The following is a 25,971-nucleotide window of genomic DNA, read 5'->3' on the forward strand; positions in this document are numbered from 1 at the left end:
GAGAGAGGGAGTATTTTACATCCAACCAGTGAGAATAAAAATAATCACCTAGCTTGGAGGTAAATAAATATTCAAGATTTGAACAAAGAATCCTTTCACTTGGATAATTATTCTTAGGTGTTCTTTTTCCTAAGTAAGATTGCCCCAAAACTGTAATTGTTCATCTTGAATATGTAATCAGAACCACATTTGTGAGACAGAATTTTTTTTCTTTCAACTTCTCTCTCAACATCTACTCCCTTGTTCTAATCTGCTTATGACAATGTACCTCCCACACGCAACTAAAGAAGCAAAAATGTCAAGTGTTTTATATTAAGGATCCAGATTACTGAACAGACTGTGTCACTAAAGCATGTTAATAGTGTAAGCAGAGGGAAATATAGGTTAGTGAGTCAATGCTTTTCTAGTTCATCTGAGGCCAAGCAGTCTTTTCAGATGATTCATGTTTTGTTCAGTCTTGGCTAAGTGATTCTTCCTTTCCCTCCCAACCTAAAGGCCATGCTAATGGGAGGTTCCCATGCCACGGTTTTTGAAATTTTGTATGAAGTTAAAACAAAGATAAGTTTCATTTGGATGTCTGCTTTTAATGTCATGTGATAAAATCCAGAGTTAAGAAATGAAATCAGGGATAAATGTATAAAGTGAGTTTTCTGTCAAATTAAAAAGAATGGCTTGCTACACCCAGCATACATCACCTCACACCCAAGTATAAGAACTGAGTAAAATTTAAATGAGGATCACTTAATGACTTGCCCTGTGACCCTAGGAAACCCTCTTTTTATCTTATTTTTCCCACCCATAAAATTAGTATAAATAAGACATACCTTTTTTTTTTTGAGATGGAATTTCACTCTTGTTGCCCAGACTGGAGTGCAATGGTGCCATCTTGGCTCACTGCAACCTCCACTCCCAGGTTCAAGCAATCCTCCTGCCTCAACCGGCTGAGTAGATGGGATTACAGGCACCCACCACCAGCCCAGCTAATTTTTTGTATTTTTAGTAGAGACAGGGTTTCACCATGTTGACCAGGCTGGTCTCGAACTCCTGACATCAGGTGATCCACCCGCCTTAGCCTCCCAAAGTGCTGGGATTACAGGCGTGAGCCACTGCATCCAGCCTAAATAAGACATACTTCTGATTCAAGACATCCAATGCTGTTTAAAGGAGAGATGTACCAGGAACTCTCAAAAGCCTTGAAGTAGCCATAGACTGGCAGACTGGGAAGAGCCTCATTAACCAGCTCCACAACCACGGCAGTCAAGAGGTCTTCTCCATTTCGGCCCATAGTGGGGAAGAATTCCATTCCACTCATGTAGGGCTGTGTTCCTACAAATGGTCCACATATACAGGTAGTCTCCAAAGGTCTATCAAGCAGTGTTTGATAATTCCGCCATTTCAGGGGCAAATGTGATCAAATAATTTTGTTTACATAGATCTTAGAAATTTGAAATGGAATATTAAATTCTGTTGATTTTCACAGACATCATAATACAACCTTAATAGTCATTAAGGATGACTTTGTCTACATTAGAAAAGCTCTACAGGCGAGGCATGGTGGCTCACACCTGTAATCCCAGCACTTTGGGAAGCCAAGGTGGGTGGATCACTTGAGGTCAGAAGTTTGAGACCAGTCCGACCAAAATGGTGAAACCCGGTCTCTACTGAAAATACAAAGATTAGCCGGGCATGGTGGTGAGCGCCTGTAGTCCCAGCTACTCAGGAGGCTCAGGCAGAAGGATCACTTGAACCCAGGAGGTGGAGTTTGCAGTAAGCCGAGATTGCACTGCTGCACTCCAGCTTGGGTGACAGAGTGAGATTGTCTTAAAAAAAAAAAAAAAAAAAAAACAAGGTTTTACAGACACTGCAAACATTTTGTCGTTTAATTTCTCTTGGAGTATTTTTACCTCACTAGCACATTACTATTAATGAAATATGGTAATATCTAAAATGGTGGTTGGATGGGAATAGACTTTAAGATTAAATAATTATCATCTAATACCACCAGCATTTCTGTAGCTTTTTGCAGTTTACAACTGCTTTCATCTTCGTTCTAACCACACCGTGGGAGAGACAGAGCAAGTCTTCTCCAATTATTAAGAAGAAACTAAGTTCTAAAAGTTTAAGTGATACGTTTCCCAAGAAGAGATAGCTTCTGATGCATTAATAGTAACTCTATTAAAATTTGGAATATAATTTCAGGGGAGACAGAGAAGCTGTAATTCTTTTTTGCAAAAATCCATGATCAAGAGAAATTTGTTTTTATTTGTTTTTATTTTGTACTGATGATGAGGTACTGAGTTCATTAAGCAGATATCAAAAAATGTTTTTTGGTTTTATTAACATTCTGTTAATTCAGAACATTCTGTTTCTGAATTATTTCAAGCATAAAAATTTATATTTATTTTCAAAAAAGTATCATTCCATGATACCAATAATGCAGAGTAAAGATAATGTTTATTATTTCAGTTGGACCTCCTCCGTGGTTCTCAAATGAATTGTCTTACCTATTCATTCAGAGCCAAAATTTGTCAAGTTGTAATATCAAAAAAAGGACTTGAGGACATCCTAAGAAGAGTAGCCTATTGTGCAAACATCGGGTTGTGGGTTGACTCTTAACAGTTGATGGTTTTCTTCATTGTTTCAAGAATAAAATCAACGTTTGTTATTGGGCATATTTTTACATCATATGCAAAGGCTGGAAATGTTAAGAATGACCTTCCAGGGCTGAATGAAGCCAGACTGTAGTAGGGATCCTTCTCCTTCCCAACATCTGTGTGATGCTGGCTGATTTAGCCCCTGATGGAGCACTGAACACACTCGCCAGTGAGCTCTGCCCCTCACTTCTGTAAATGCCAGCACCATCTGACGGAGTTCCTCAGCGCTTGCTGCAGTTCCTCATCACTTAACATTGTGATCTGGTATTCTCAAAATTAGTAGAAGTACGCCAGGCATGGTGGCTCATGCCTATAATCTCAGCACTTTGGGAGGCCGAGGCGGGCAGATCACCTGAGGTCAGGAGTTCGAGACCAGCCTGGTCAACATGGTGAAACCCTGTCTCTACTAAAAATACAAAAATTAGCCAGGCATGGTGGCACACGCCTGTAATCCCAGCTACTCAGGAGGCTGAGGCAGGAGAATCGCTTCCACCCGGGAGGCAGAGGTTGCAGTGAGCCGAGATGGTGCCATTGCACTCTAGCCTGGGCAACAAGAGCAAAACTCCATCTCAGTAAATAAATAAATTAGTAGAAGTCAAAGGAAATAAAACAACAAGGTGTTAACCTGTAATTTAAGGTTTTTTCATGCTGTGCATAGACACTTCTGTGAATGGTTCCAAACAATATCAACCTTCCCACTAATATGAAACCTTTATCATTTTTATGCTCAATTTTTTTATTCTGCTTTATTGTTATTATTTTAATATTTTTGACAAACATTTAATTAACTGAAGGTTTTTTTTTTTTTTTTTTTTTTTTTTTTTTGAAACAGTCTCACTCTGTCACCCAGGCTGGAGTGCAGTGGCACGACCTCGGCTCACTGTAACTTCTGCCTCCTGGGTTCAAGTAGTTCTCCTGCCTCAGCCTCCTGAGTAGCTGCAATTACAGGAGTGCACCACCACGCCCAGCTAATTTTTGTATTTTTAGTAGAGTTGGGGTTTTACCATGTTGGCCAGGCTGGTCTTGATCTCCTGGCCTCAACTGATTCGCCAGCCTTGGCCTCCCAAACTGCTTGGATTACAGACGTGAGCCACCATGCCCAGCCAAGTGAAATATTTTTATCCACATGTTTCTTCAGACTTTTGTATGAAGGGCCTACAGCGGGGAACAAAATTGATAAATACTATATAGGGGTTTGCAAACTAGGCCACAGGGAACACTCACTTTTCCATGAGATGGACCAACACGTTTTGTACTAAAATACTACAATGACAATTCATCTTTTACGAATCCACAGAATAATAATATTTCTAGACAGAATTCTCTCAAAATGATGTTTTCCCTCCAGACATTTTCTAAATTTTTTGACACCTGCCAATCTTCTCTGCAAATGAGCATCACCAGTAAATGATTAAAACAATAAGCTGATAAAATAAAATTTCCTGAATATTTTAATAATGTATTTTTTCAAATATGTATAGGTTTAAAACTCCTTTTTTTTTTTGAGATGAAGTCTCACTCTGTCATCCAGGTTGGAGGACAATGGTGCGATCTCGGCTCACTGCAACCTCCACCTCCCAGGTTCAAGCAGTTCTCCTGCTTCAGCCTCCTGAGTAGCTGGGACTACAGGTACAAGCCACCATGCCCAGCTAAATTTTTATTTTTATTAGAGACAGGGTTTCACCATATTGGCCAGGCTGCTCTCGAACTCCTGACCTCATAATTCACCCTTCTCGGCCTCCCAAGGTGCTGGGATTCCAGGCGTAAGCCACCACCTTTTCTCTGGTAAAATTACTTCTCGTTGACATGACAGAAATAAATGTCAATATATTTCAGTATATTCTATAAAAATGCCATGTCTTATAGTTCCGTTTAAAAAAATCATTCTAGAAATTATGCTAGGTAAAAATCTTAACCCTCTCCTGGGCAAAAAGAAAATATTATAAATGAAGTAATAAAGGATAAATTTGGGGGAAATCACAAACAAATATACAAAGAGGTTTTTATAATTCAGTGAGAAAAAAAATGAACCAACAGAAAAAATGGAGAAGAATATGAATAAGTATATCAGCTACAAATACACAAGTCTTCGGTGATTCCTGTAACAGAAAATAGTGAACTCGACAGAGCAATAGTGACAGCTCCTTAGAGTCTTTCATGGCTTATAGTAAATATCTACTGAGTCCATTCAATTCCTTCTCACTCTAAATCCATGTCCACCAAGCAATCTTCTGATTGATAAATTGTTTTCTGGGGTTTTTAGAGCCTGAAATGAGATGGGTTGGATTGTAAGTCACAAATGCATGAATTATCTCTGAGACTTATACATCAATCTTATATTAAAATAAAATATTTTGTATGGATATTTTTAGACAACAAAATACTTTTATCTATTGTAAGTCTGGTTTTGAATCACTTCTCTAGGCCTGAACAACCTGAGATAGGCTGATAGAAATCAAGTTTATGGACTTGCAAAGCCAAGAATCAAAACTTTTACATATTGACTACAAATAGATAAAAACCACTAATCAATAAAAAATGACGGATAAATTGAACTTCATGGCAATTATATGTACAAGCCAGATACAAGAATGTTTATAGCAACATTATTTTCATTAAAACCCCAAACTAGGGCCGGGCACGGTGGCTCAAGCCTGTAATCCCAGCACTTTGGGAGGCCGAGACGGGCGGATCACGAGGTCAGGAGATCGAGACCATCCTGGCTGACACGGTGAAACCCCGTCTCTACTTTAAAAATACAAAAAACTAGCCGGGCGAGGTGGCGGGCGCCTGTAGTCCCAGCTACTCGGGAGGCTGAGGCAGGAGAATGGCGTGAACCCGGGAGGCGGAGCTTGCAGTGAGCTGAGATCCGGCCACTGCACTCCAGCCTGGGCGGCAGAGCAAGACTCCGTCTCAAAAAAAAAAAAAAAACCCCAAACTAGAAGCATCTGAAATGTCCATCAAGAGTAAAATGGTGACAGGCATAGTGACTCACCCCTGTAATTCCAACACTTTGGGAGGCTGAGGCGGGAGGATCACTTGAGCTCAAGAGTTCAAGACTAGCCTGGGCAACACAGCCAAACCTCATCTCTATTAAAATTTTTAAAAATTAGCCTGGTATGGTGGCCCAGTTACTCAGGAGGCAGAGGCAGGAGAATCACTTGAGAGCAGAAGTTGGAGGCTGAAGTGAGCTATGATCATGCCACTGCACTCCAGCCTACACAACAGGGCAAGGCCCTGTCTCAAAAAAAAAAAAATGGATAAATTGAGGCATAGTCACAATGAAATACTACACGACAATGAAAAAGAAGCCATTGGCCAAGCATGGTGGCTGACGTCTCCAATCCCAGCATTTTGGGAGGCTGAGGTGGGTGGATCACTTGAAGTCAGAAGTTCAAGACCAGCCTGACCAACATGGTGAAACCCCATCTCCACTAAAAATACAAAAATTAGCCAGGAATGGTGGTGCATGCTTTTAATCCCAACAGCTGGGAAGGCTGAGGCAAGAGAATTTCTTGAACCCAGGAGGCGGAAGTTGCAGTGAGCTGAGATCACACCATTGCACTCCAGCCTGGGTGACAGAACAAGACTCTATCTCAAAAAAAAAAAAAAAAAAAAAAAATGAAGAAACCATTGCAACTCACAGCAACAAGGACGATGTAATGTTGATCAAAATATAGTAATCTCTAAAGATTTCATTTGTATATTTCCCCAAAACAGACAAAAATTAATCTGCTATAGGTCAGAATAGTGGCAATTTTTTGGTATCAATTATCTGATAATTGGTAACAGCTTGGAGAGAGGGCATAAGGCAGCCCATTGGAGGCCTAGAAAGGTGCTATGTCATGATCTGAGTAGTGGTTACAGGGCTACATCCACATATAGATTTTCATTGAGTTGCAACCTTTAGGTGTGTGTTTATATAATTTATACCTCAATAAAAGAAATTTTTAGTTTTTAAAGCTTTCAACACCTAGAATAAGGAGTTACATTGTCTAGTAATTTTTTTTTTTTTTTTTTTTGCTCAGTTTCCATAGAGGTGGAGGTTGCAATGAGCCAAGATCACACAACTGCACTCCAGCCTGGGCAACAGAGCAAGACTCCGTCTCAAAAAAAAAAAAACACCTATTTTGGAAGAAAATACCTATTAAGAAGCTTATTGAGGAAGAGAACATAAAGATATGAATCAGGAGTCAAGGCAACCAAAGAGTATTTTGCCAAGTCAAAAATTGCCAGTGTCAAGGTATGTCAAATCATCCTGGTGAGGTACTGGGAATTGTTTTCAATTATCAATAATCGCCCCTCAGACAAACCTCATTGGCTACTATACTGCCACTGCACAAAGTCTGCCTGGTAAGTTTCATGTGTGCATTCACTAATGTAGAAAGTATTGGAGACTAAACAACTAATCATAATTACATAGTGATGTTCTGCTGGGAAAACCTTGAGACTCTGTGAAGAGAAATGCCTCCTTTGCGTATGTTAGTGTATGGTTTACAAGAGGAAAATTTCTAGTGAGATGCCAATAGTCCAATCCTGCTTGTATAAGAGCTACAACTTGTCTGGGAGGTATTGGAAAATGGAAGTGAAGCCAAAGGGAGATGAAGAAGCCAAAGGGGAGAGCCATGTTGTCTCCAAGACAGAATGAACTCCACGGACTTTCCCAACCTTTCTCCTTCCAGAAAGCCAAAGCTCTGGAAAGAGGGGCTGCAGAGGAAGGTGCCCACCCAGAGGCACATCTTCCAAGTACCAGGGACTCAGAGACCTGCGGGGACTCTCAGGAACCTGAGAGTGAAGAGGGCTAGCCAGGGAAAGGTTGGGATTTGGCGCCCCCTACAGGACAAATTTATGCCCAAGAAGGCACTGCTGGAAGTAAACCAAGTCACCCAGAATCTCTAGGGACATTTGCTTATGCAGGGGCAATTCTGCCCGACGTGTATCCCCCAGGCCCAAGAGCACCTGTACAACGTGGAAGCGGCCTAGTGCAGAAAGCTGGCATCCCAGAGGAGAGATGAGGAACTCTCCACGGATCTAGACCTCACTGGGTGGACCTAGAGATCAACACCCCAAGTAGGATTCGAAGAGGTGCCATAGCTAAATCTGCTGTTTGTTTTCTATTCACATACTTCATGGGAAATCCTTGTGGGGGCACTTTTGCAGGAGACTGCAAATGTTTTATATGAGGAAAATTAATTCATTCCACATTCATCTGATACCTATTAATAACATGCCTACTGTGTGCCAGGCACTGTTCTGGATGCTGGGGAACAAAACAGGAAAGAAAAAAAATCCACCCCTGGTGGCACATACTGAAAATGTTACAATCTGAACAGATAACCACCACCACCAAATAAAAATCTATTTTGGGCCAGGCGCGGTGTCTCACGCCTGTAATCCCAGCACTTTGGGAGGCCAAGGTGGGTGGATCACCTGAGGTCAGGAGTTCGAACACAGCCTGGCCAATGTGGCAAAACCCCATCTCTACTAAAAATACAGAAATTAGCAGGGTGTGCTGGTGCGCGCCTGTAATCCCAGATACTCAGGAGGCTGAGGCAGGAGAATCACTTGAACCTGGGAGGCGGAGATTGCAGTGAGCCAAGATTGCGCCATTGCACTCCAGCCTGGGCAACAGAATGAGACTCCATCTCAAAAAAAAAAAAAAAAAAGAAAATCTGCTCACACCTGTAATTCCAGCACTGTGGAAGGCCGAGGCGGGAGGATCACGAGGTCAGGAGATCAAGACCATCCTGGCCAACACAGTGAAACCCCGTCTCTACCAAAAACACAAAAAAAATCTGGGTGCGGTGGGGGGTGCCTGTAATCCCAGCTACTAAGGAGGCTAGGCAGGAGAATCACTTGAACCCAGGAGGTGGAGATTGCAGTGAGCCGAGATCATGCCACTGCACTCCAGCCTGGTGACAGAGTGAGACTCCATCTCAAAAAAAAAAAAAAAAAAAATTATATATATATATATATATGAAGAAAATACCTATTAAGAAGCTTTTTGAGTAAGAGAACATAAAGACGTGGATCAGGAGTCAAGGCAACCAAAGACTAAATTTCTCTACATAGGAAAGGAACTAGAATTTTGAGCCAAATTAGATATCTGAGTCTTCAAACTGACAGCCATGTGGAATATTCTATAGTGTGAGACAATCAAAGAAATATCCCAGTCATGGGGTAGGGCAAGGGTTCTCAGTAAAAGAGATGTCTAATACTCCGCTTTGTGTTGTTTGCGTGGGCCTCTGTGTCAAGTTTCTTAGTTTGCTACCACCACAAAGGCCTTATAAGGTGCATGTGTTCCTGGAAAATTGCAGATGGGCAGAATCCCTCATCTGGGCAAGGTAGGGAAGGGTTCAGGGCCATGGGAAAACAGGAGCCAGGGTCAGAGATGACACTGGAAAGAGAAGCTCTGAAGGGTCTACAGTCTAGAACGAGGACAGGGATTGAGGAATCTCACAGAGCAGGAGGCCTCTGGCTTCTGCATTATACAACTTACCAAGCAATTTCACGAACAAGGTGCACACAGCACTGATATGGTTTCCCTGCTTTCTCCTTTCTTTCTTCACGTATTGAAGTGTATGAGTAGCTGGATAATGGTGGCTTTTATTTCTTCTCCACTTAATAGAATTAACAGTCTTGATGTAACATAAAGGTTCTGATGTGAGCATTCAACTTCCTCAGGCTTCAGAGTTGAAAGAATCTTCTCCACTGAAGGAATCCTTCATAGAACAGGCCGTCGAAATAATCTATGAGGCTTGCTTTCATATAAGCATTCCAAAGACTCATCTCTGTGTGGTCCTTTCCCCCACCTCGTCTGCTCCATGGAGGGAGGAGAGAGATATGTTGGAAACTGTGAGTTCCTCTTCGAAGGTTCCGCTTGTTTTCTATTTTCAAAGCCTAACTTCCCTGCCTCCTTGCCCCTAGTTACGGTAAACAACCTTCCAGCCGTTCCCAATCTGAAATCCACATCCATTCCCAATCTGTAATCCACATCTGTTCCCAATCTGTAACCCACATCCATTTCCAATCTGTAACCCACATCTGTTCCCAATTTGTAACAACCCCTATCCTTATTTGGCACCCTTAGTTCCAAAACTGCTCCTCCTGCTGCTGTAGCCCCTACCACTGCTCCATTTGAAGCAGCCAGTCAGGATCAGCTTAGATTGTGTGGTCTGACCCCAGCCAATGAGGACCGGACACAGTAGCAGGGACTGACTGCGTTAGGGTTAACTCCTTCCCTTCTTCTTTGGTGTGGTCTCGCAGTGACCAGAAGAACAAGCAGCACTTTTCTGCAGAAGTCAATTTGCCTGCTGAAAAATCCTTTATTTGAGTGCTCATTTTCTTTGTGACTCTGAGCTCTTATTTCCAACACTCTCACCTTAACCAAGCCAGAGAGGCTTGAAGAAACTACATGGAGAGTTTGACATGTGTTTCCTGGGAGGTGGGGTATGCAGGATCTAGCATCTAGTGTGAAAGTCTGGAGGTGAGCAGTTTCAGCCAGGCTCAGAGGCTAGGATGGGTGAATGGCAGCCTCTTCAGAGCCTGGCAGAATGAGGGTGCCCCATTGCTACCCATGGGCCAGACTTAGACCTTATGGAAGACAGATGGTCATCTTAAAATGAACTGGACCAAGAAACTTTCCTTGTGAGCAAACGCTGAGAGCTAAGCTCCTGAATGCTGGAAGCTGAGGAATGAGTGGCTGGAGTCTTCACAACCAGCAAATGGAGCAAGAAATACAAACTCTAACACCCACCACCCACCAAAGAGCCCCAGCAGAGAACCTCCAATGTACCCAGAGACCTCTGACATCAGATGAAAGCCGCAACAGCCTGTTAATACCTGGACTTTTTTCTTAAATACTCCATCTCCTTCAGAGAGGAGGTAAAAAGAAAGACAAATGAACCAGGCCCTCCTTCCCCACGGCAGACCCACAGGATAAATCAGGCAAGAGCCAAGAGAGGTAAAAGATTTCCATGGGAAAGGAGGCTGGGGCTTAGAGATGCATTCTTTTCATCCCTTGGCTCATGGTCCCATTCTTCCATAGTCTAAACCAGTAGTAAGGTATCTTGCCCTGCTAAATAAGGTAACCTTCACGGTTCCAGGGATTAAGACTTGGATATCTTCAGAGGGCCACTATTCAGCCCACCATCATGGCCTTGGTAAAAGTGTTCTCAAAGTAGTGATGGGACAGGAGAAACCAGACTACAGATGGTGGAAAACTGAAAGGTGAGCAAGTGGAGACTCCAAGTATAGTCCACTATTTCAGGAAGTTGGGCTATGAAGGACAAGAGAGTGAATAAGGTCAAACGAAGGTTTCATTTAAGATGGGAGAGGTTTGTCAGGTGCGGTGGTTCACGCCTGTGGTTCCAGTTAGTCAGGAGGCAGGAGAATCACTTGAACCCAGGAGTTCGAGGCTGCAGTAAGCTATGATCACACCACTGCACTCTAGCCTGGCTGATAGAGTGAGGCCTTGCCTCTACAAACAAAAAGATGGGAGAAGTTTGGGCAAGTTTAAATGCCAGTGAGAAGGAGCAATTCAAAGGAAACACTGGAGAGAGGAGAGAAGTGGAAGGCTTGGCCCTAGACAGGAGAAGCAGAGCAGGAAAGGTGGGATGCACACAGGTTTGGTGGAAAGAAGCTGAGGTTGTTTTGTCTCTGCCCATGGGGGACTGAAGGAAGTCATCTGTGGAGATGGAAGGAGCTTTGGGTGGAGGGTCACCTGAGACTTGAGAAAAGGTGAGAAAGTGTGAGATGGTTTCTACAGAAAACTGGGAAAGTGCTGGAAAGAGAAGGGGATGGTGCATTCCAGGCTCCTCTAGGCTTCCTCACGGACATTCTTTCTGATGCCAATGCCCATGTGACCTAAAGCCACTGGCCCTCATGCTGTCCTCACTGTCCCGGAGGCAGGCGGAGATTCGGGCTGAGACAGGATAAGGGTCTCCCACCTGAGACCCAGCTCACCTCCGTCTGAGGACTCTGGCCCAGTCTTGCAAGCCCTGGTGGGGCACACATGCTGTGCTTCCCACCACCTCCTTTGTCTATTACCTGAGAAGCTAGGCAGAGCTCCTTCTCCTGGTACAGCCTCCTTCTTCCTATGCATATCAGCTCTCGCGGATGGCAGCCTCGAGGGAGGGCTCACAATCCAGCAGTTCTGCATAAACAGCTGGACTCTGAATTTAGTTTGAGTTTACTCTGGATCTCTCCTGCCCACAGACTGAGGAATGTTCTCCTTACCTATACTACAGCTTCTCCTGGGCAGTGCCCTCAGGCCTCCTTATGCTCCCAGAATCCTCTCTTCCTGTTTTTTTTTTTTTAATCAGAACCTGGGAGGGCGGGGCAGGGGCACAGGAGTAATCCTCATCTGTCAAGCAGTCATGCAGCTACAGTGGCGTCATCTGTTCAGTGAACACTTATTCCCACAGCACCTTCTCCGTGCCAGGCACTGTGCCGACAATTGGGATACAATTGTAAGGAAAGCAGGTATATCAGGATCCACATGGAGCTGGCAGTCTAGTATGGAATAGGGATTAAATCAAACACATGAAGTAAATGTCTACGTATAAATCATGACGAGTGCCATGAAGGAAAAAGCAGGTTCTATGATCAGGAGATATGGGGGAGGGGCAGGCAGTCAGGGAAGTCCTGTCTGAGGAGGTGACAGAAGTCCCCTGTGAGCTGGGACCTGAAGTGTACCCCCAAGTTAAGAGGAGTTGGTGATGGGTCAGCGAGAGCAGCAAGTGCAAGCGCCCAGGAGAGAACACACTTGACAAACTAAAGGGCTTGAACTAAGGCCAGTGCATAGTGACAGTAAAAGACAGGGCTTGAGAGGTAGGTAAGGGCCAGATTACATGGAAAGTTGCAGGCAATGTTAAGCACTTGAATTTAATTCTAAGTGTGATGATTCACCATCCAGGGTCTGGAGTGCAACAGTGATGGTCTATTTCTAAAAGATCCTCTGGACGCCACATGTAAAATGGATCGTTGGAGTGAGGAGACATAGGGTACACCACGAGTAGACGCAGGACAAGAAAATGAGGCAATTGCAGCAATTCAGAGGGAACAGATGGCTTGGACTAGAAGAGTGGTGTGGAGATGAGGGAAAATGGACATTTGGGGAAAATGTTTCTCCATATGCATAGGAAGGCATGGAACTAGAGGAAGGACAGAAAGAGAAGAGAAAACCACCCAGCACTGAGTGGTCAGGAGCCCCAACACTGAGTGATAGGAGTTAGGCTGTTATAAGGTAAAGCTGGTAACCATGACCATAGTCCACAACAATACTGAGCACTTGCCCTGTGCCAAACTCTGGGCTAAATTCTTACACATATTATCATGTTGAATATTCTATGACCCTATGACAGAGCCTTGGCACCCAATGACCATGGGACCTTCCACACCAGCTTGCACTGGCTAATTCCAAAAGTCTTTGACATAAAAAAATACAAACCTGTGCCTTATTTCAGGCACTGCTGTTTCCAGCCTGTTACATGTAGCTGCAGCAAATCTAAACCAATAGGGAAATATGTCGAGATGTCTCATGGAATCCACAGAAGAGGTAAGGCTTCAGGTTTCGAGATGGGCCAGCACCAGGACAGCTTGGGTGCCTCAACAGGAGGCCTTGGGCTCTAGAGCACTGCCCTTCACCTGCTTGGGCTTGGGGATCTCCTAGGGTTGGCTCCACATTCCAAATTCCCAAGAGAGAATAATCTGATTGGCTCAGTATGGGTCACATGTCCTTCCCTGGACCAACTGGCTATGGTCTAGGGGGCAGGATTGCTGCTCGTCTCCCCACTACCACTGAAGGTCCACTGCTAACAACTAACAGAGTGACTATTGCTAACAACTAACAGGGAGGTAGCAGTGAGACTCTGCACACACCCCTCAGGGCCTTTGAACATGCTCATCCCTCTCTCTGGGTCCTCTCCCTACTATTCCTTGCCAGAGTAGCTCCTCTTATCCTTCTGATCTTGCTAAAATTGTCCCTTTTTCAGGGACACCTTTCCTACTCCACTCTCAATCCAAATTAGGTCCCTCTGTTACAGCTTCTCATCCTCTTCCTTCACATGAAGGAAAATATTTCTGGTGTGCATTATTTTATTTCATGCTTAAGGCCTGCCTCCTCCACCAGTCTGTAACGTCCTTGAAGGCAAGAACCACATTTAGGTTTTCCCCGCCCCGCTCTCCCTGCCAAGCTTTGAACCTAATGTCTAGCACGCGGTTTGCACTCAATAAATATGTGTTGATTGAGTGAACCAGAACAAACATCACATTTTCAATATTCTCGATTATCCAGAGACTGCTTTCTCAAGATACAGCCTGACACCTTCAGACTGTGGCCCACATGGGCCTGTTCTAACTTTCCTGGATGCCTTAAATTTGTGACAGGGAGGACCCCGGTATAGTACGACAAGCGCTGAACAAGGCAACAGGGGATGGGGTTTGGGTCCCAGCTCTGGATAAGTCACTTCACTCGGTTGAATAACAAATTTCCCCATTCACAAATGAGGTTTTTGGATGAGATGATTTATAAAGCTCCTCTAGCACAAATGTCTGGAATTCTGATAACAATTCAATATTCTGTCCATGGTTGAAATTGCCCTGAACATGTGAAAAGAGAGAGATGTAAAGTGTTTACGGAGAGAAAAAGTATATGTTTTGGACAAAATCCAGACCGACTAGCTGTTCTTTAATGGCAATCATTATGGATAGAAAGTGGCCAAAATGCAATAAAAAGTAGAGTTGAAGATAATGAGAAAAACTGCCCATGAATGGAAAAATATGGGTTCTTCTAGTAACGTAAAGTGAAAAGCCCAGGGACCTGAGTACCACAGTGTATGCAGCTCAACCTGCATCCCTTTGTAGAGGGATGGGAAGGAAAGGGGTGTTCCCCACCCTAACCTCCCACCTATCACCAATTAGCTCAGCCTGTACTGAAACAAACCTCTGTAGCTGGAGTCCCGATTTCCTAATCCAATCTCAGATTGTGGCCAACAGCCAAGTAAGTTGCTGTTGAGACCCACATCCTCCCCCAGGAGATGACCAACAAGAGCAAGATTTTGTGGTTATTCTATATGCATGACATACTGAAAAACAATGCCACATAATTAACGAAATGGCACACCATAGGAGCGTGCCTCTCCCGAATTGTTCAGCACGTTCTTTACCTTCATAACTTTGGCTCTTTGTGTTAAATGTAAAATCTTTTTTAACATAATCTTGTACTTACATGCATATTTCTCCCTTCAATTGCATTTAGTCATATATTTTAAAATAAGGTAGGTATTGTAAAAACAAATGGGCTTGGAATTCTCCATCCCAAATTTGTAATAGGACACTATTAAAACCAAGGTCCTCTTATAAATCATCTGGAATCATGTGATGTTATGGTTAAAACTGAAAGGATTTTGGATTTTAGTGTCAGACAAGCATTTTTTCAAGCCCCCAATTCACCATTTATTAAGTAGTTCTTCAACCTCACTCTGCCTGTTTTCTCATCTGCTAAATCCCGATCTTACAAGGTCACTGTGAAAAGTAAAGGAGACAATGTATTTAAGTGCCGTGCCCTGCATCTAAACCACTGTAAGCCTCTCCTTTTCCCGCTCCCACTCACCAGGTGGTGGGATTTCAGGGGTCAGACCAATAGCCAGAGGCGGAGCCAGGCGTCCCAGAACAACAGCTACTGTGTCTCAGAAGTGTAATAAAGGCTCAAGCCAAAGAGTGGCCTTAGGAATCATCCACTTCACTGACCCTCTCCCCTTGATCTAACAGATTAGAAAACTGAAGCCAACAGAACTGATCTCCTTTTTTACCTTATTTAACCTTCCACGAGATATTGCCCAGTTTATTTATTTGTTGAGCAATTGCCGTGAAAGGCACTACGTTGGGTCACTGGCATTCAAGTACTCATTTTGAGTAGCAGTATGCTAGGTGCTACAAACATGAAGCCTATCAAGGATGAAATATACTTAGAGACATGCCAGTCCTCTCAAAACCCCAGTTCTGGCTGGACACAGTGGCTCACGTCTGTAATCCCAGCACTTTTGGAGGCTGAGGCGGGTGGATCACGTGGTCAAGAGATCGAGACCAGTCTGGATAACACGGTGAAACCCAGTCTTTACTGAAAATACAAAAAATTAGCCAGGCATCGTGACAGGCACCTGTAGTCCCAGCTACTCAGGAGGCTGAGGCAGGAGAATTGCTTGAACCTGGGAGGTGGAGATTGCAGTGAGCCGAGATCACACCATTGCACTGCAGCCTGGGCAACAGCAAGACTCTGCCTCAAAAAAAAAAGAAAAAAGTCCTAGAGGAAGTTGGGAAGGAGGTGCAGAGGGTCAGGAGAAGACTATGGAAAAGGTTATGAATGATCCTTTAAGATAGAAAAAATAAACTAATCATCAGCACATTGTATTAAGCCAACATTATTGCTAATCATGATGAATTCACCCATATTGAATCCATCACTATCGATCATGAACCATGCCATTGTTAATCAATAAGCACCATCTTGCACAAAACTTCACCATGGCAAACACTTTGCCTCAGCATATTCAGTGGATGTTCTGCAGAATGTGACTCTGCTCCCCAGGAGGAAAAGGAACATTCACAGCAGTACCAGCTGCTTTCCAGAAACCCTGTGTGCGGAAACTCTTGAGGTGCTTTTCATGTCTGTAATTCTGAGGGACTGTTATTCTTTTCCTGCTCATCCTCAGTGGATAGACTACTTCTGGAACCTGCTGCAGTCAACTCAAACAGTAGACAGGTGTCATGACAGTGCAGAAGGAAAAACAATGATGATATGTGAGTGTGTCTGGGAACCTGTGGGGCAGAAGTCAGAGTGGAAAAGGGCAGAACATCAGTTTGTATCAAATGATCGCAAATATCAGCAACACCCAACATTCAGCATTTACTTCTCGCATGGCTAGGGGTTCTGCCCTCTCAGCCGAGCCCATCATCTGTATCTGCAGATTGATTGGCAGTTGCCTGAGCTGAGCAGCTTGGCTTTAAGGTAAAGGTCTAACTGGTTGGGGCTCCTCATAGCAGGTTGGGCTTACATCTGCTCTATGTGCATCAGTTCTCGGGGGCAGGGGACAACACTCTCATAGGCAGCAGCAAACTCTTCTTAAGGTCATGGCAGAAGCATAAGCAGTCAAGCAGAAAAAGTGACATTTCTTAAGGCCTAGGCTCAAAACTGGCACAGTGTCACCTTTGCCCTCATTCCATCAGCCAGAGTAAGTCAGATGGCCAAGCCCAAAGACAAGGGGCAGAGTGCTTCATACAGAGGCCTGCAGAGTCTCATGGTAAGGGCAAGGGATGTGGGTACAGGGCAGAGTAAAGAAAGGGGCCACTAAGTCAGTAGAATATAGACAGGCGGAAATAAGCATCTAAACCAAACAGAGCACAAAATCAGGGTGATGCCATCTACCAGTGTCTGACAAACAAGAAATGCAGCTATAAGAAAGTATCCATCCTAGCTAGAACAATCAGACAAGAGGAAGAAATAAAGGGCATCCAAATTGATAAAGAGGAAGTCACACTGTCACTGTTTGCTGATGACATGATCACATACCTAGAAAACCGTAAAGACTCATCTAAAGAGCCCCTGGGTACATGAATTCAGCAAAGTTTCAGGATACAAAATTAATATACACAAATTAGTAGCCCTGCTATTCAGCAACAGTGATCAAGCTGAGAATCAAATCAAGAACTCAACCCCTTTTACAATAGCTGCAAAAAAAATAAAATAAAATACTTAGGAATATACTTAACCAAGAAAGTGAAAGACCTCTGCAGAGAAAGCTACAAAACATTGCTGATGACATAGATGACACGAACAAATGGAAACATATCCCATGTTCCTTGATGGGGAGAATCAATTACAAAAAAATGACCATAGTGCCAAAAGCAATCTATAAATTCAATGCAATTCCCATCAAAATACCACCACCATTCTTCAAAGAACTAGAAAAAAATCACAAAATTCATATGGAACCAAAAAAGAGCCTGAATAGCCAAAGCAAGACTAAGCAAAAACAACAAATCTGAAGGTATCATATTCCCCTACTTCAGACTATACTATAAGGCCATAGTCACCAAAACAGCATGGTACTGGTATAAAAACAGGCATATAGACCAATGGAACAGAATAGAGAACCCAGAAATAAAGCCACATAGTTACAGTTAACTGATCTTCTACAAAGCAAACAAAAACATGAAGTGGGGAAAAGACATCCTATTCCACAAATGGTGCTGGGATAATTGGCAAACCACATGTAAAAGAATGAAACTGAATTCTCATCTCTCATCTTATACAAAAATCAACTCAAGATGGATAAAAGACTTAAATCTAAGACCTGAAACTATAAAGATTCTAGGAGATAACATTGGGGGGAAAAAAGGTTCTAGATATTGGCTCAGGCAAAGACCCTGTTATGGTTTGGCTGTCTCCCCACTCAAATCTCATCTTGAATTGTATCTCCCAGAATTCCCACGTGTTGTAGGAGGGACACTGGGGGAGGTAATTGAATCATGGGGGCCAATCTTTCTCATGCTATTCTCGTGATAGTAAATAAGTCTCATGAAATCTGATGGGTTTATCAGGGGTTTCCCCTTTTGCTTCTTCCTCTTTTTCTCTTGCTGCTGCGATGTAAGAAGTGCCTTTCGCCTCCTGCCATGATTCTGAGGCCTCCCCAGCCATATGGAACTGTAAGTCCAATTAAACCTCTTTTTCTTCCCAGTCTCAGGTATGTCTTTATCAGCAGTGTGGATACGGACTAATACAATGAATTGGTGCCAGTAGAGTGGGGCATTGCTGAAAAGATACCTGAAAATGTGGAAGAGACTTCGGAACTGGGTAACAGGCAGAGGTTGAAATAGTTTGGAGGGCTCTTCTTCAAATAGTTTGAAGAAGACAGGAAAATGTGGGAAAGTTTGAAACCTTCTAGAGACTTGTTAAATGGCTTTGACAAAAATGCTGATAGTGATATGAACAATAAGGTCCAGGCTGAGGTGGTCTCAGATGGAGATGAGGAACTTGTTGGGAACTGGAGCAAAGGTAACTCTTGTTATATTTTAGCAAAGAGACTGGTAGCATTTTGCCCCCGCCCAAGAGATCTGTGGAACTTTGAATTAAGAGAGATGATTTAGGGTATCTGGCAGAAGAAATTTCTAAGCAGAAAAGCATTCAAGAGGTGACTTGGGTACTGTTAAAAAGCATTCCGGGCCAGGCGTGGTGGCTCACACCTGTAATCCCAGCACTTTGGGAGGCCAAGGCGGATGGATCATAAGATCAGGAGTTCGAGACCAGCCTGGTCAACATAGTGAAACCCCATCTCCACCAAAAACACAAAAATTAGCCAGGTGTGGTGGTATGCACCTGTAGTCCCAGCTACTCAGGAGACTGAGGCAGGAGAATCGCTTGAACCTGGGAGGTGGAGGTTGCAGTGAGCAGAGACTGCACACCACTGTACTCCAGCCTGGGTGACAGAGTGAGACTCCATCTCAAAAAAAGAAAAAAAAAACCCTCCATTTTAAAAGGGAAACAGATCATAAAAGTTTGGAAAATTTGCAGCCTGATGATGCAGTAGAAAAGAAAAACCCATTTTTTGAGGAGAAATTCAAGATGGCAGCAGAAATTTGCATAAGTAATGAGGAGCCTAATGTTAATCCCCAAGACCATGGGAAAATGTCTCCAGGCCATGTCAGAGAACTTCAGAGCAGCCCCTCCCATAACAGGCTCAGAGGCCCAGGAAGAAAAGGTGGTTTTGTGGGCTGGGCCCAGGGTCCCCATGCTGTGTGCAGCCTAGGGACTTGGTGCCCTGTGTCCCAGGCCTCTCCAACCATGGCTGAAGAAGGCCAAAGTACAGTGAAGTAATTCAGGAATGGAAAACCAAACATTGTATGTTCTCACTCATAAGTGGGAGCTAAGCTATAAGTTATGAGGATGCAAAGGCATAAGAATGATACAATGGACCAGGCATGATGGCTCATGCTTGTAATCCCAGCTCTTTGGGAGGCCAAGGTGGGTGGATCACCTGTGGTCAGGAGTTTAAGACCAGCCTTGCCAACATGGTGAAACTCTGTCTCTACTAAAAATACAAAAATTAGCCAGGCGTGGTGGCAGCTGCCTGTAATCCCAGCTACTCGGGAGGCTGAGATAGGAGAATCACTTGAACCCAGGAGACAGAGGTTGCAGTGACCCGAGATCGCACCATTGCACTCCAGCCTGAGTGACAAGAGCAAAATTCCATCTCAAAAAAAAAAAAAAAAAAAAAAAAAAAAAGAATGATACAATGGACTTTGGGGACTCTGAGGAAAGGGTGGGAGGAGGGTGAAGGATAAAAAGACTACACAATGGGTACAGTGTACACTGCTCAGGTGATGGGTGCGCCAGAATCTCAGAAATCACCACTAAAGAATTTATCCATGTAACCAAACAGCAACTATTTCCCCAAAAACCTACTGAAATTACACACACACACACACACACACACACACACACACACACCTGGCAGTTAGGGGGAAGAAAGTATCCCATTTTTCAAGATGAAAAAGTTCTGGAGCTCTGAGCTGTGTTGCATAACAATGTGAATACACTTAACACTACTCAACTGTCCACTCAAAAATGGTTAAGCTGGTAAATTTTGTTTTGTGGGTGTTTTTTGTACAAATTTAGGGGATACAATTGCCATTTTGTTACATGGAAATGTTGCACAGTGGTGAGGTCTGGACTTTTAGTACAAACATCACTTGAATAGTGTATTATACCCAATAAGTAATTTCTCATCCCTCAGCCCCTCCCACTCTCCCACCCTTCTGAGTCTTCAATGTCTATTATTCCACACTCTACGTCTGTGTCTACACACTATTTAGCTCCCACTTATAAGTAAGAACATATGGTATTTGACAGTTATCTGGGGCTTTTTTTACTACAACTAATAATATTTTTAAAAAGGAGGATTTACTCCATTATAAATTCTGTCTGTGGTAACCAGCCTCCAAGACAACACCCCCTATAATTCCTACTTCCTGACATTCACACCCTTGTGTAATTCCCTCCCATATGATTCCAGAAGTGACTGTGACACAAGATTAGGTTATAAAAGGTTGTGGTTTTCATCTTGGTTCTCTATCTCTGTCTCTCTCTCATAACTCACTCTGGAGGAAGCCAACTACCATGTTGTGAAGCCACTCAGGCAGCCGATGGACAGACAGATGTAGTGAGCAGCTGAGGTCTCCTGCCAACAGTCGGCAATAAACTGAGGCCTCCAACAATATGTGAGTGAGCTTAGAAGCAGCTCCTCCCCCAGCTGAGCTTCCAGATGAGTCTGCAGCCCTACTGACAGCTTCACTGCCAGCCTACATTCCTGGTCCTCAGAAACTGTACTATAATAAATATTTGCTGTACTAAATAAATGTTTGCTGTTTTAAGCTGCCAAGTTTTGGGGTAATTTGTAATGTGGCAATAGGTAACTACAACCCTATGTGATGATCCTTGATATTTATAATGACCCAGGGCACTTAAATATTTTGACATATTTTCTTTTTATATATATATAGAGAGAAATACAAGGTTTTTCTATGTTGCCCAGATTGGTCTTGAAATCCTAGCCTTAAGCAATCCTTCTGCCTTGACCTCCCAAAGTGCTGTGATTACAGGCATGAGCTCTGTGCCCAGTCCTGACAGGTTTTCTGAATCATCAATAAAAGATGCAACTGCAGAAAGTTTTCTAATATCACTGAAGACTTAGTATACTCAAATTCCCTGTGTGACAGTAAGTGTCACTCTCAGTCTACAAGGAAATTTGATTGAGTTGAAATCCACATCCCCTCTACCCTTCAGGCTAACTAAGAATTTATTACAGAGAAGAAAAAAAAAGAGTGTGAGAGAGATGCCAAATAATAAGCAACTTAGCCATTTTATTTTATTTAAGAAATCGATCTTAAAGGAAATTTAGAAAATGTACATCCCATGAGCAAAAGTTTTGAAAGGCTGGCATACTTGGATTGACCCAAGAATGGACAACTAACTTTTATTCAAGAAAATAAAGAATAAAGAGGGAGCTATTTTTATAAGAGTGATGCAGTATAACTGTGGCTTCCACTCAAAGAAAATTTGGAGATGCTTAATTTTCTGGGGAATTTGTACTTGTAAAAATTATCCTCATTACTGTATGGATCAAAGAATGAGAGAAAATGTACTTGAAGTGCATTAGAAAAGAAGATAATAGGTAATGCATGTCATCATTTAAAGTGTTGCCTGAATCAACTGGCCACTGTTAGAGGAGATAAGGACATACTCTGTCAAAGATACACAAAAGGGTATTTTTATTTTGTTTTGTTTTGAAGTGGATTTAATTTTTTTAATAAAATGTAACTCTTATTTAGTGGCAAGTATTCACATACTAACACCAGTGAAGGAGTATTATGCAATGTCATCGGTGTCAGAGATAGTTACCAGCAAGTGCAATGTAAGCAAAAACAGTAGTGGCCGGTTAGGGAATAAATCAAGCTGGAGGAGATGAAGGTCGAGATCAGTTTAGATTTCTGGCATATCAGACATTATTCATTCCTGCTTTGCCCGCAGGGGGTACTTCCTGGGTCGCTCACTGCTGCTGGCACCTGTAAATTAGGCAGGAAAGATCCCAGTTATGTCTGTGTGTGATACATTACACACAAAGACGTATATAAAATCTACAGGTACACTTTGAAATAAAAGAATAAGATAAACATCTGTGTAATCAATATCTAGGCTAAGAAATAGAACATTACCAGTTCACTGGAGGACATTTTGTGCCTCTTCCAACACCTTTCATTTTGAATTTTAGGTTAATCATTCTTTTCTTCTCTGCATTGTGTGTGTGTGTGTGTGTGTGTGTGTGTGTGTGTGTCTTTTAACTACAAATATATTGCTTAATTTTCTTGTTTTTAAATTTTCTGTAATTGAGGATCATATGGATTTTATTCTTACAATCAGCAATATGGCTTTGATTTGCTTTTGCAGCTGTAATTTATTCATTTTATTTGTTGTACAGGGCTCCATTGTTTGGATATGACATGACTTATAAAACCACTTCACCACTGATAGACATTCAGATTTTTTTCCAATTCCAGAGTATTATGAACGAGACTTCTTGAACATTTGCATACATGTTTCCTGGTGTATAGACCCAGGAATGGAATTGCAGAATTGTATTAGATTAGTGCAAAAGTAATGGCAGTTTTTAGATATATAGACCAATGGAACAGAACAGAGAACTCAGAAATAGCACCACACATCTACAACCATCTAATCTTCAACAGACCTGACAAAAGCAAGCAATGGGGAAAGGATTTCCTATTTAGTAAATGGCGCTGGGAAATCTGGCTAGCCCATATGCAGAAAACTGAAACTGGACCCCTTCCTTACACCTTACACAAAAATTAACTCAAGATGGACTAAAGACTTAAATGTAAGACCTAAAACCATAAAAACCCTAGATGAAAACCTAGGCAATACCATTCAGGACATAGGCATGGATGGGCAAAGACTTCACGACTAAAACACCAAAAGCAATGGCAACAAAAGCCAAAATTGACAAATGGGATCTAATCAAACTAAAGAGCTTCTGCATAGCAAAAGAAACTATCATCAGAGTGAATAGGCAACCTACAGAATACCAGAAAAATTTTGCAATCTATCCATCTGACAAAGGGCTAATATCCAGAATCTACAACAAATGTAAACAAATTTACAAGAAAAAAATAAACAACCCCATCAAAAAGTGGGCAAAGGATATGAACAGACACTTCTCCAAAGAAGACATTTATGCAGCCAACACACACATGAAAAAATGTTCATCATCACCGGTCATCAGAGAAATGCAAATCAAAACCACAATGCAATACTATCTCATGCCAGTTAGAATGACGATCATTAGGAAACAACAGATGATGGAGAGGATGTGGAGCAATAGGAATGCTTTTACACTGTTGGTGGGAGTGTAAACTAGTTCAACCATTGTGAAAGACAGTGTGGCAATTCCTCAAGGATTGAGAACTAGAAATACCATTTGACCCAGCAATCCCATTACTGGGTATATACCCAAAGGATTAGAAATTATGCCACTATAAAGACACATGCACATGTATGTTTATTGCAGCACTATTTACAAAAGCAAAGACTTGGAACCAACCCAAATGCCCATCAGTGATAGACTGGATAAAGAAAATGTGGCACATACACCATGGAATACTATGCTATGCAGCCATAAAAAAGAATGAGTTCATGTCTTTTGCAGGGACATGGATGAAGCTGGAAACCATCATCCTCAGCAAACTAACACAAGAACAGAAAACCAAACACTGCATGTTCTCACTCATAAGTGGGAGTTGAACAATGAGAATACATGGACACAGGGAAGGGAACATCACACACTGGGGCCTGTTGAGGGGGTGGGGGGCAAGGGGAGGGAGAGCATTAAGACCTAATGCATGCAAGGCTTAAAACCTAGATGATGGGTTGATAGGTGCAACAAACCACCAATGCACATGTATACCTATGTAGCAAACCTGCACATTCAGCACGTGTATCCCAGAACTTAAAGTAAAATTTAAAAAATTAATTAATTAAAAAAAATAATGGTCCTAACCTAATAGGATATGTGCATATTCAGTTTTACTCTATCAGACGAAACTGTTTTTTCCAGAGCAGTGATAATGGTTTACATTTTCTTCAGCAGAGGACGAGTATCTTCAAGTGTCACACTCCAGCCAGCATTTGGTACTGTTCCACTTTGGTATTTTTCCAGTTTGCTTCATATGTACATGGTACCTCACAATTTTATTTTGGTGGTTTGTTTTTTGTTTTTTGTTTTTGAGACAGGGTCTTACTCTGTAGCCTAGGCTGGAGTGCAGTGGTAGGATCACATTTCACTGCAGCATCGACCTTCTGGCCTCAAGCACTCCCCACAACCTCAGCACCTCCCCACCCTATCCAGTATCTGGGACTACGGGCACAAGCCACCATGCCTGGCCTTTATATTTTAATTACATTTCTCTAATTACTAATAAGGTTAAGATCAAACATTTTTTCCTATGTTTATGGACCACTTATGTTTCCTCTCCTATTAAATTCTTGTTTATGTATTTACTCTTTTTTTTCTATTAGGTTTTCTGTCTCTTTAATATTGATTTTAGGAGACTTCTTTACAGCCTCAAGACCAACTCATTTTAGGCAGCGGCGGGGAGCAGTGGAAAAACTCTAGGCTCGTTCTGTGACTTTTCTTTTCGTACTGTATATGGCAAGGTCTTAAAAAATGTGTATCCGTCTTTTTCTTTATTGATTTTGCCTTCTGCATCTTGTTTAAAAAATTCTTAGGCCAGGCGCAGTGGCTCATGCCTGTAATCCCAGCACTTTGGGAGGCCGAGGTGGGCAGATCACCTGAGGTCAGGAGTTCAAGACAAGCCTAGCAAACAAGGCAAAACCCTGTCTCTACTAAAAGTGCAAAAATTAGCCAGTCGTGATGGTATGCTCCTGTAATCCCAGCTACTCAGGAGGCTGAGGCAGGAGAATAGCTTGAACCTGGGAGGCAGAGGTTGCAGTGAGCCGAGATCACGCCATTGCACTCCAGCCTGGGTGACAAGAGTAAGATTCGATCTCAAAAAATAAATAAATAAATAAATAATAAAAAATTTTCACTATCCTATACTCACCTATAAGGTCCAAGGTCTAATGTTTTAATTTTTCCTTCATAGCTAAGCCTTTAATCTACCTGGATCTAGTCTGGACCTCAAAAGGCCTATACAATTACTCCTGATGTCTTAGAACCCTTCCTCCACCATGTGAATAAGCCCAGACTAACCTGCCAGAAGATGAGAAACCATGTGAAGGTGAAACAAGACGTCCTGGGTGAAGCCATCTCGGGCCAGTCAGCCCCTAGCTGACCCAAAAGCTGACCACAGATGAATGAATGAACCCAGCCAGGACCAGAAGAACCAGCCAGCTGAGCTCAACCAAAATTGTTGGCCCATAGAAAGAAGACCTAAATAAATGCTTGTTGTTTTAAAATTCTGCCTTTTGGAGAGATTTGTTATGCATCAAAATGATAACAGATATAGGTAGAAATCCAATTTCATATTTTTCCACATGGATAATCACCTGTGCCTGTATCATTTATTTATGAATCCATCCTTCCTCACTAATCTGCAATGCCACTTCTCCCAAATAGCAAATATCAATATGTGGATGGGTCTGTGGGCTTTCTGTTCTGTTCCATTGGTCTGTAACTCTATTCTTAGGCCAATGCTACATTGTGTGGTTTACTACACTTTTATAATA

At 42.5% G+C, this 25,971-nt stretch overlaps 1 protein-coding gene and 1 pseudogene across 1 annotated transcript in view; one reads left to right on the top strand and one right to left on the bottom strand.

Moving 5' to 3' along the window:
• Positions 1–25,971, top strand: part of IDNK (IDNK gluconokinase) — an 865,727-nt gene that overhangs the window by 811,249 nt on the left and 28,507 nt on the right. The window lies entirely within an intron of this gene.
• LOC126938211 (uncharacterized) lies at positions 6,852–7,001 on the bottom strand (annotated as a pseudogene).

The sequence above is a fragment of the Macaca thibetana genome, chromosome 15 (genome assembly GCF_024542745.1).
Source record: "Macaca thibetana thibetana isolate TM-01 chromosome 15, ASM2454274v1, whole genome shotgun sequence".
In the NCBI taxonomy this organism is placed as follows: Eukaryota; Metazoa; Chordata; class Mammalia; order Primates; family Cercopithecidae; genus Macaca; species Macaca thibetana.